The sequence below is a fragment of the Gavia stellata genome, chromosome 5 (assembly GCF_030936135.1).
Source record: "Gavia stellata isolate bGavSte3 chromosome 5, bGavSte3.hap2, whole genome shotgun sequence".
In the NCBI taxonomy this organism is placed as follows: Eukaryota; Metazoa; Chordata; class Aves; order Gaviiformes; family Gaviidae; genus Gavia; species Gavia stellata.
Window position 1 is genome coordinate 33,853,495 of NC_082598.1, and position 9,732 is coordinate 33,863,226.

A 9,732-nucleotide genomic window follows, 5' to 3' on the forward strand; every position below is an offset into this window, starting at 1 on the left:
TCGATGCAAACATAGAAGTCTTTTAAACCTTTAATTGACATTTTACTTGCAGACTGAAATTTCAAAAGCTTTCTGCCAACATTGTGCCTCTTGAAAGTGTTTACTACAAGGCCTGGCTGGTATTTTGGACAAGCTGCTAATCCATCTTCAACATTTCAGAACTGACAGCATGGAGATTAGTATTTAAGTTGAAAAACAAAGAAGACAAGTACCCTTTGGCAAGCAAAAATTTGGATGTGTTGCTTGAACTGTCATCCAAAATCACTAGCAATCACAAAATACGAAGAAGTTTAGAACTGCCTGCAAGAAGTTCTGAGTATTTGACACTGCATTTTGAACACAAGTGCCTTTCATACCTTCTCCTTATTTCTGTTACATGTTTTGGTCACAATCTAATAGCTCTCTTTTTTCTACAGAAGTAACTCTTATGGGAGATAAATTGCAGACAGGCGTGGAAAGTATTTGCAAAATGAATGGTAATTGTACAGATCTGATTCTTTGCAAAAAGTAGAAGATCATATACTTATATAAAAAGAAATAATTGCTTACTCTTACTAATCAGTAGTCATGGAGAACTCAAACAGTGAAGATACTTCAAAAGCTTTTAGTGTTCAAGAGTTCTACTTACGTGAATTCTTTTCCTTTCAGAGATGCTGTGTGTATAAAATAATACTCCCAAGAGGAGTTACGTTGTTTTCTGCAAAAGCATCTGGGAATTAATCTGTTGGTCACAGTATGGACAGTGACATTCGTATGTGATTTAGCAAGTATTGTGCTTTTAATTTCCGAAGGGCCAGGATTTTATCCCTGACTACATAATTTGGTAATTACATACAGCAGTCATCAAGTTTTCCTCCTTACTACTCATTTTTTCCCCCTATACTTTCTTCTCCTTTATCATGTGCCAGAGCTGATATCTCTGAGACTAGTTGTTACACATTGCTTCTCCTCAGAAAAATTAATGCACAAAATCCCAGCCTTCTTTTCAGATGGAGGGGGAGGTTAAAAAAACAGAGGCCCAGGCTTTGGAAAAAATCCTCATCAAAACAGTATTTCAGTGCTTCACTAAGCCTTAAACATATGTTAGCACAGCAGTTTTTCGTGAGCCAAGCCTACATGCACAAATCCATTCATGTGGGTAGGATGTCCAAATGCTCGTTTATGTAAAGAACCAAACTGTTGCAGCAGTGCTGGGTGAACAATTATTTCAAAGCTAGTGAAAATGGAAACTGTTCTTCTTTCAACATAAAAGTCATGGTACCTGTCAAAGGCACCCAGATATTTTACCACTTTTTCTCAGCAAGTAGTAGGCTCAAGTCCCATGAAGGATTCCACAATATGAAGGTATTTTGCAAGAATGTATTTATAAAAATAACTTCCCTAAAGTACGAACTGTCTTGGACTTTGTCATGGCGAGTTGCAATCTGCTGCTGGTACTAATAATTGGTATTAATCTCTGTCGTTAGGTACAAAAACTTTAGATCCCAGGAGAGCTATGTTGGTTGACAGAGAAAAGCACCTTACTTTTTATAATAGCTGGAAGTTCACAAAAAAAAAAAAAAAGAAACTAGTTAAGCTGCTTCTGTCTCTCTTCTGTTCTTTTTCTCAGGAATAGATTCACACTTTTTAATCTTAAAACGACTTCTGTTGTTGTAAGAGAGTAGCGTGCCTAAACATTAAAGGTCAGAAGGAGAAGTGCTTCTTGATAGAGAACCCTGCAGCGGGCTGATATTCCACCGTGGAGCAGATATGTGGTTTTCAGCCTGATCATTTCTTCTCAGCTTGAACTGAGAGGGTCCTGCAGTGCTGGCAGCAGCGAGCAGATAGAGGTGTGCTCTTGCACCAGTGGCCTCTACTGGCTACTCAGAATTCGGAGTAGCAATCTGAAAATCTACGAGGCATGCAATAGGTGAAAGACCTATATCTTAACTCAGGTTCCAGCATATACATCCTCTAACTGCAACTGCTCTTGTCCTAAGGACTGTTCTAGCAATTAGTGGTCCTTAAAATTGATGGGACACAAAGGATGAGAAGAAACTATAGGGTAGGTGACAATGGGATACTGTTTTTTAATATATCCTAATCCATCCAAAATTGATCATGTTGTAGCCACTTCTTTCCACAGTTCATCATCGTTTCACAAATGCCATTAAAGAAAGACTCAAATCTCACATTAGACTAATACAAGTAGATGATATGCTAAGTAAATATTCGGTTGCTAGGAATGGATAGGAATTCTCTGGGCAGTTCCTGGAGCTATTGATAATTTTCAATACCTTTATTCAGTGAATGAAAGAGCTGTCTATGTCAGTTGGATCTGCTATTTCAATTGTACTTGTCAACTGGGGTCCATTTTTATGCCAAAAAAGGCAAAAGAAATACTAGAAATTTAAGACTTTCCAGGCTCTTGAAAGGAATCCAATATAGTAATTCTTAGATATGTCCCAAGGTTTTATTTATAAGTAACCAAAAAATTGAATAAAAGAATGTGTGTTCGGTTGTTTTTAATCCCACAAGTATTTGAAATAGAGAAGCTGATGCTTTTCCTGATCAGCTGCAACTCTGTCAAGAGCATGGCTTCTTCAGTGGTTATACTTTCAGAGGACATTCTTAACCTGTCTTGCCCAGTACCCTTAAAGCCTCAGCTGTAAAAAATGCCATTGCTGTGGAAGCAAGTCAGCAATGCTCAGGCAAAACTTTTGCGTCAAGTCTTTACAAGCCTACAGTGAAATACAGCTCTTTTAAAATTCCTTACACATCTCGGTGTGTGGGGAGCAGAGACTGAGTTTTTTCTATTGTTGCTGATGCCGCAGAGCAGGTGAGCCAGGCTCCCAGGATGCAAACTGCTGCTGTTCTGTGATGTGCAAGGAAGATCCCATTCCCTCCCAAGGCCATCATATAGAATGTACGTGTGCATGTCTGTCTATGTGTTTGCATCGGTCTGACATTAGCCCATAGTGATTTTGATGTACTGATTAAAATAATTTCTATACTGCACTGGAATTTTCCTTTGAAGGGATACTGTCAATATAATAAACTTCTGACTAAAGCAAGTGCTAGCTAAAGCTTCTGGAGATAATTAGAGAAAACAAATTTTCCGGTTTGTTTACCTAATGGTTGTGTCAGCACTTTGTGTATTGACAGTTTCCCCTTTCATTTGTATGAATATTTCTCCCCCCTTGTTAGAGAAATTAATTATATAAAAAGAAAAGAATGTGCCTGTACTAATGTTGCTAAGGGAGATGGGAGCAGGTGCAGCACAGGAACTATCCACTTAACTGATGAGATATAAAATGAAATTAAAGGAAAGTCATTGGGTAATCTCAGTTGCTTCAACTGTGCAAAGCTTATTTATATGTGTGTATAGTTAAAGTCATTATTAGTCAGTGGCTGAGTAAGAACAGACAAGCCAGAAGTAAGATATTTATGCTAATTTTGGTATGCATTTGTAGATGCAATCTTGAAATTCCAGATGCTTTAGTGGGACTTTGCAGGAGCAGTGTGAAGGAGAGCCATGCTAGTTCTTACACAGGAGCCATGTATGAAACAAATCCTGACTTTGTTCTCACGTTTGCTGTATGTCTGTATTTGCTGAGACAGCAGCTGAAAGCACAAGTCCAGTGGAATTAAATTGTTGTTGTTATTTTTTAACATAGTTGTTGATATTGTAAATTGTTCTGTGCAAATAATAATCGTATTTGTTAATACAAAATGTCTATTATTGGAGGTGGCTTATTGTTTTTTTCTTCCTTTGTGGAAAAAAATCCTCCAAAACATATATTTGCATTGGTACATTCTGGATGTGCCTTTAGATAGAGGAATTAATTGTAGCTAGTTGGATTTAAGAAAGTAAGCCAAAGCATATTTAAGGGAGAACAAATAAATCTTTTTGTTCTGAGGGGTAAGAGATAAGATAACATTTCTGTATAATTCTCATGTTAACTAAAGTGATCTTCTTGTGGTATTCCAGTTCTACTTATGCAATAGGAAATTTTACGAGGTATCTTAGATTTCATTGTCTGTTATCCTGGATAAAACTATGTTTATGTCACTATGTGTTAAAGCCATTTATATTACCTGCTGTTAGAGAATTATCAGTAATAAATGTACAGGGTTACTTAAGTACTTACTTAGGAATTTAACTATGCCATCCAGAAACTTCAAATGATCCTGACTTGCAGGAAAGCAGCTCTGTGGAAAGGGACCTGGGAATCGTGGTGGACAAGAAGATGGCCATGAGCCAGCAGTGTGCCCTTGTGGCCAAGAAGGCCAATGGCATCCTGGGGTGCATCAAGAAGAGTGTGGCAAGCAGGTCGAGGGAGGTTATCCTCCCCCTCTACTCAGCCCTGGTGAGGCTGCATCTGGAGTACTGTGTCCAGTTCTGGGCTCCCCGGTTCAAGAAGGACAGGGAACTGCTGGAGAAGGTACAGCAAAGGGCTACAAAGATGATTAGGGGACTGGAATATCTTTCTAGTTGAGGAAAGGCTGAGGGACTTGGGTCTTTTCAGTCTGGAGAAGAGAAGACTGAGGGGGGATCTTATCAATGCTTATAAATACTAAGGGGTGGGTACCAGGAGGATGGGGCCAGTCTTTTTTCAGTGGTGCTCAGTGACAAGACAGGAGGTAAAAGGCACAAACCTGGTCATGGGAAGTTCCATCTAAACACGAGGAGGAACTTCTTTACTTTGAGGGTGGTAGAGCACTGGAACAAGCTGCCCAGAGAGGTTGTGTAGTGTTCTTCTCTAGAGATATCAAAACTTGCCTGGACGCATTCCTGTGCAACCTGCTCTAGGTGAACCTGCTCTGGCAGGGGGGTTGGACTAGATGATCTCCAGAGGTCCCTTCCAACCCCTATCATTCTGTGATTCTGTGATTCTGTGAAATGATACAATGAATTTAGAGGCAAAACTTGGTACAGCTTAAATATATATTCTTTATTTAATTAGATGATAAATGTAGAAGTCAGCCACCTTTCCCCTCACATTTATGCAAAGATATATGTATTGTAAAGAAATAAAAAAGCATACTGTTTTCGCGGAGGTTTTAGTAAGTGCCAGTATCAGATGTGCTGTAAGCAACCTGAGGTACTGAAAGCTGAACAACCTGGGTGAAATCCATGACGTGCAGGAAATCTGTGTGGGACTGTGCAATTGTTTTAATCAGGCGTGATGCCTTTGACATTGAGGTGCATTTTGTACAGTAGGAATTTAATTCACATGATGGCTGGCATGTGTTACTTGATTACGTAAAAAAGAAAATAAAAGCACCTTTTAAGGCTCTTGGGCCCTAATTCTTCCTAGACTTGCCAAGAAGTTTGTACAAATTGCAGTATGCTCATTGAAAGCACTGAGATTACTCAGTGTTAGGCAAATATATATTTTACAGAAGGAGCAGGTGGTATTTCACATAGTGTACAATCTTTGTATTTGTATTTAATTTCCTGTACCTTTAGTATTTCTTTCTGGTATATGTTTTGAGGACCTCTGCGTTTTTAATAGTTGGACCTTTCCAAAGCTAAATATAATGCCTTTACCATCTCCTGATCTGTTTTCCATTTGATTTTAGAAATCAAACTCCTTAACATTAGCTAAGTCAAAGGATTTCTGTGCATAGACATGCATTACAAAGAACTATGTATATATATCATTATTTTTATTGTCAGTTGGACAAATTCTGTTGTCTTTGTATGTTTTTATTGAGCCTTGTGCCAGGTAAACTCCAGCTTCACCAGTAGAAGTTTAGTTGGAGTGGAGACAAAGGATAAAAGGATTTGAATGTTCAGGAGGGCTTTTTTGTTTTGTGTTACAAGAAAGTAAAGCACGAAATATGTGTTACATATCTTTAAAAACAGTTATGTGTGCATCATTTTAAAAAAAATTAGTGTTCATATCCATTTTAACTTTTCCTTTTGTTCATATGTACATTGTCATGATTATTTCTGTATTATATGCTGCTGAGCATTTAAATGTAGATAGAATGATTATGATGCAAGTTAAACTACAAATTTGTATTTCTTTGAAGTGCTCTACCAAAATGAAAAGTCTTGAATTTTTATGAATGTAAAAAATGCTTATATTTAAGAATATGGTGCTTGTTTTTTCACTTTTACAACAGAATTATAATCAGCAATATTTTTAGTTACCTTGGTTCCAAATTCTGATAGAAATTACATTACTGTAAAATGTGCTTCATGGGATTACAATTGTGCATTTGTTCCATATTTTTAAATAAAGCTGAATATCACTTGTATGTACTTCATACAACAGCTGTAACTTTAACCACCGCTATAGTTTTAGTAAGCACAAAAATAATATAGTGACTTATAAGCATTAGTGTGTCAGATATGTCATGACATTATACAAATCATAACTCATTTAAAATAAATAACATGATAGCTCGTATGGACTTTATAGAGGGGAAAAAAACAACCATGTTTTATGTTTACTTCTTTTATTTTTCCAGTGGTCTGGAGATGGGGATAGTAGCAGTGTTTGTTTCATACTTGCTTCCAAGCACTCAAAAAGTCACTGAAATAGAGAATAACACCCTTTGATTTGGGCATTTTGTCTTACAGTGCCAAACCAGAGATGATGTTAGGTTTGATTTCCAGAGGGAGCGAGTAGCCCTCAGCGTTTGTGGTGGTGAACTTTCTGAAGCACCAAGCCTTGTCCTGGCAGCATCAAACCTCAGAGTTGGATGGATAAACTCACTGTTGTCTCCTTTTTCCCTTTTTGGGAAAAAAAAAAAAAGAACTTCCTCAACTTTGAATAGTACTGTGGGTATATCAGGAGAATAAAAGCATGCGTCTGGGCAATGGTTAACAATAGCCTTGACACTGAGAACCACCCCACTCAGGGCAAGCTTATCATCTGGCACTCTTTTTAAAGACATTTGGATAGTCATCTGTGTTCACAGACTTAAGAGGAGCTATGATTTTGAGGTTTTTCTGAGGTATACGGCAACTCTTTTATATAATTCCTTATAAAGTTTTCAAATGATTAATAATCACCTTATCCTACATACAGATTTACTAAGACTGATTGTGAAAATCTTGGTCCCATGAGACAGTGGGAATATGGCCACTGATTTAAATGAGGACAAGAGTCATTCTGCAAGTATCACATTTAAAGCATTGACCTGAAAAGATGTATTTAAGCTATCAGCTTACTCATGTGGAGAACTGAGGTCATTACATGTAGGTTTACATTAGTTCTTCTGATGACTATAAATCAAAATGTAACTAGTTTTTCATGCATATCCATTTAAAACTAGGAAAGTTAAAGTTCATAAAATCACTTACTTTCTTCATTGTATATCTATATAGGAAAAAGGTGTATGTCAGCTTAAATACGTCTTAAAATTAATGCAGTCCGAGTGTTATTTCCAAGTGCTATTAGCATATTTTCCAAAATAAACTAGTATTTGGAGCTCAGTCACCATTAGATCATTGGCCTACCCTGTGTATGAAAGGAAAAGGGAAATTTGACCTAGAAAGGCACATAAGAATTGCAAACAGCTGTTTTGCAGATGATAGAAAAAAACCCAGTCTTCATCAGAAGCAAGAGCTGTGAATATTTCCAATGCAAATTTGCAGTTTATATTACACATCTTTTCTGAGTTATCTCCGAGATTCATTTCCTTTAAAACAAAGACGGATAACCTTTTCAGAATATAATACTCGGTGGTATTCTAACTGTTTAAAGGGGTGTGCTGGTTTTGGCTGGGATAGAGTTAATTTTCTTCATAGCAGCGAAGTATGGGGCTGTGTTTTGGATTTGTGCTGGAAACAGTGTTGATAAAGCAGGGATGTTTTAGTTACTGCTGAGCAGTGCTTACACAGAGTCAAGGCCTTTTCTGCTTCTCACACCACCCCAGCAGTGAGTAGGCTGGGGGTGCACAAGAAGTTGGGAGGGGACACAGCCGGGACAGCTGACCCCAACTGAGCAAAGGGATATTCCACATCATATGACGTCATGCTCAGTATATAAAGCTGAGGGGAAGAAGAAGGAAGGGGGGGACATTCGGAGTAATGGCCTTTGTCTTCCCAAGTAACCGTTACGCATGATGGAGCCCTGCTTTCCTGGAGATGGCTGAACACCTGCCTGCCGATGGGAAGTGGTGAATGAATTCCTTGTTTTGCTTTGCTTGCCTGAGCGGCTTTTGCTTTACCTATTAAACTGTCTTTATCTCAACCCATGAGCTTTCTCACTTTTACTCTTCTGATTCTCTCCCCCATCCTATCGGGGGGAGTGAGCGAGGGGCTGTGTGGTGCTTAGTTGCCAGCTGGGGTTAAACCACGACAAGGGGGAAATAATCTTAGACTTCTGAAATACCCTGTAGCAACAAAAATACTAATTTTCTTAATTGTTACAAGTAATGGATGAAATGTTTAGGATATGCTGATGTATACTCAGGTCACTGCATAAAACCCCGAAGACGTTCTAGGCAGAACTGTAATAAGGCTGTAGAATAAAAAACAGATCATGAAATTTCATCATCTTACTCTGCAGTTGGGCCCACTAGCTGCTTTACCGCAACCAGATACCCCAGGGTGAAGTATTGGAGCAGGCTCAGGCAAGCAGGTCTCTGAACTCTGCATGTGTATGCATTTATGTGGGCAGGGGAGGACTATGTATATCCCTTCTATTTTTTGTCTTATGGTTGCAGACAAAGCCTAGACTTACCTTTAAGATCTGTAAGCGCTCTACTCTCACATCTACTATGGCCCCGGAGCTGTGGCCAGGGCCACCATTCCCATTTACTTTATCCTGATTAACATTGAACTGTGGTCTTGTCTACTACAGGGTCTGCCTGTGACTTCTAACAAACATTATTTTTCCTCATCCGAGTCCAGCGTCTTCACTTTGCCCTGAGTCTACCTTTGTGGCCTCTCCAGTCATATTTTCTCCTTCCCCCAGATTTCAAGAAACAGCTTTTGACAGCTCAGTGTGGGCAGGAACATACATGCAGTAAACATGCAGTTTACCATGTTCATCTCTTAGAAATGAAGAGATACCTGCACCTTCTCGATGTGCTTCACACAGGCATTTATCATACATGAAGACTGTGTCATGGACTATGAAGCCCCAAATAGCAACACATAGATACTTCCTCTGTTTTTCCACTGTGAGGTAACTTTTCCTGAGCAGGCCTTTGGGAATCTCTTTGCTGCGGCAGGCTGAAACGAGTGCAACGGTTTGACTTAAAAATGTACTTTTGCTGCCTTAGGCCAACCCTGATCTGTGCCTGACGTCCATCCGTAGGGTCACTTGTGGTATATAACCCGTGTGGCGCTCGCACTCTGCTCTTCTCCCTGCTCCCCTCTGCGGATCCAGCTACAGGCCCAAAGGCAGCCAAGGGCTTGCACTCGTGCAAAGCCACGCATGGCAAAAGGACAGCTGTCACCGATGAGCTAATTCAGGCAATAAACTTCCACAGGTGTCCCTGAGGTCGAGATTATTTGCGATGTGGCTCTGTTCCTGTTCTGAACATGGAGTCCTATGTGAGTGTGCTGGGCCTGTGCTGCCTGGGGCAGCGATAGCAGGGGGGCCCCTGTTGCCGTCCTCAACTGCCCGGTGAGGAGCTGCGGAGGAGATGGAGCCGCAGAGGAAGGAGTTCAGGCTAGACACAAGGAGCCGAAGTCTTCCCCGCGTGAGCGGTGAAGTGCCGCAGCAGGTGCCCTGACCGGCGCGACCCGCGCGGACACCCACCCGGCCGGCCAGGCCCGCCTGC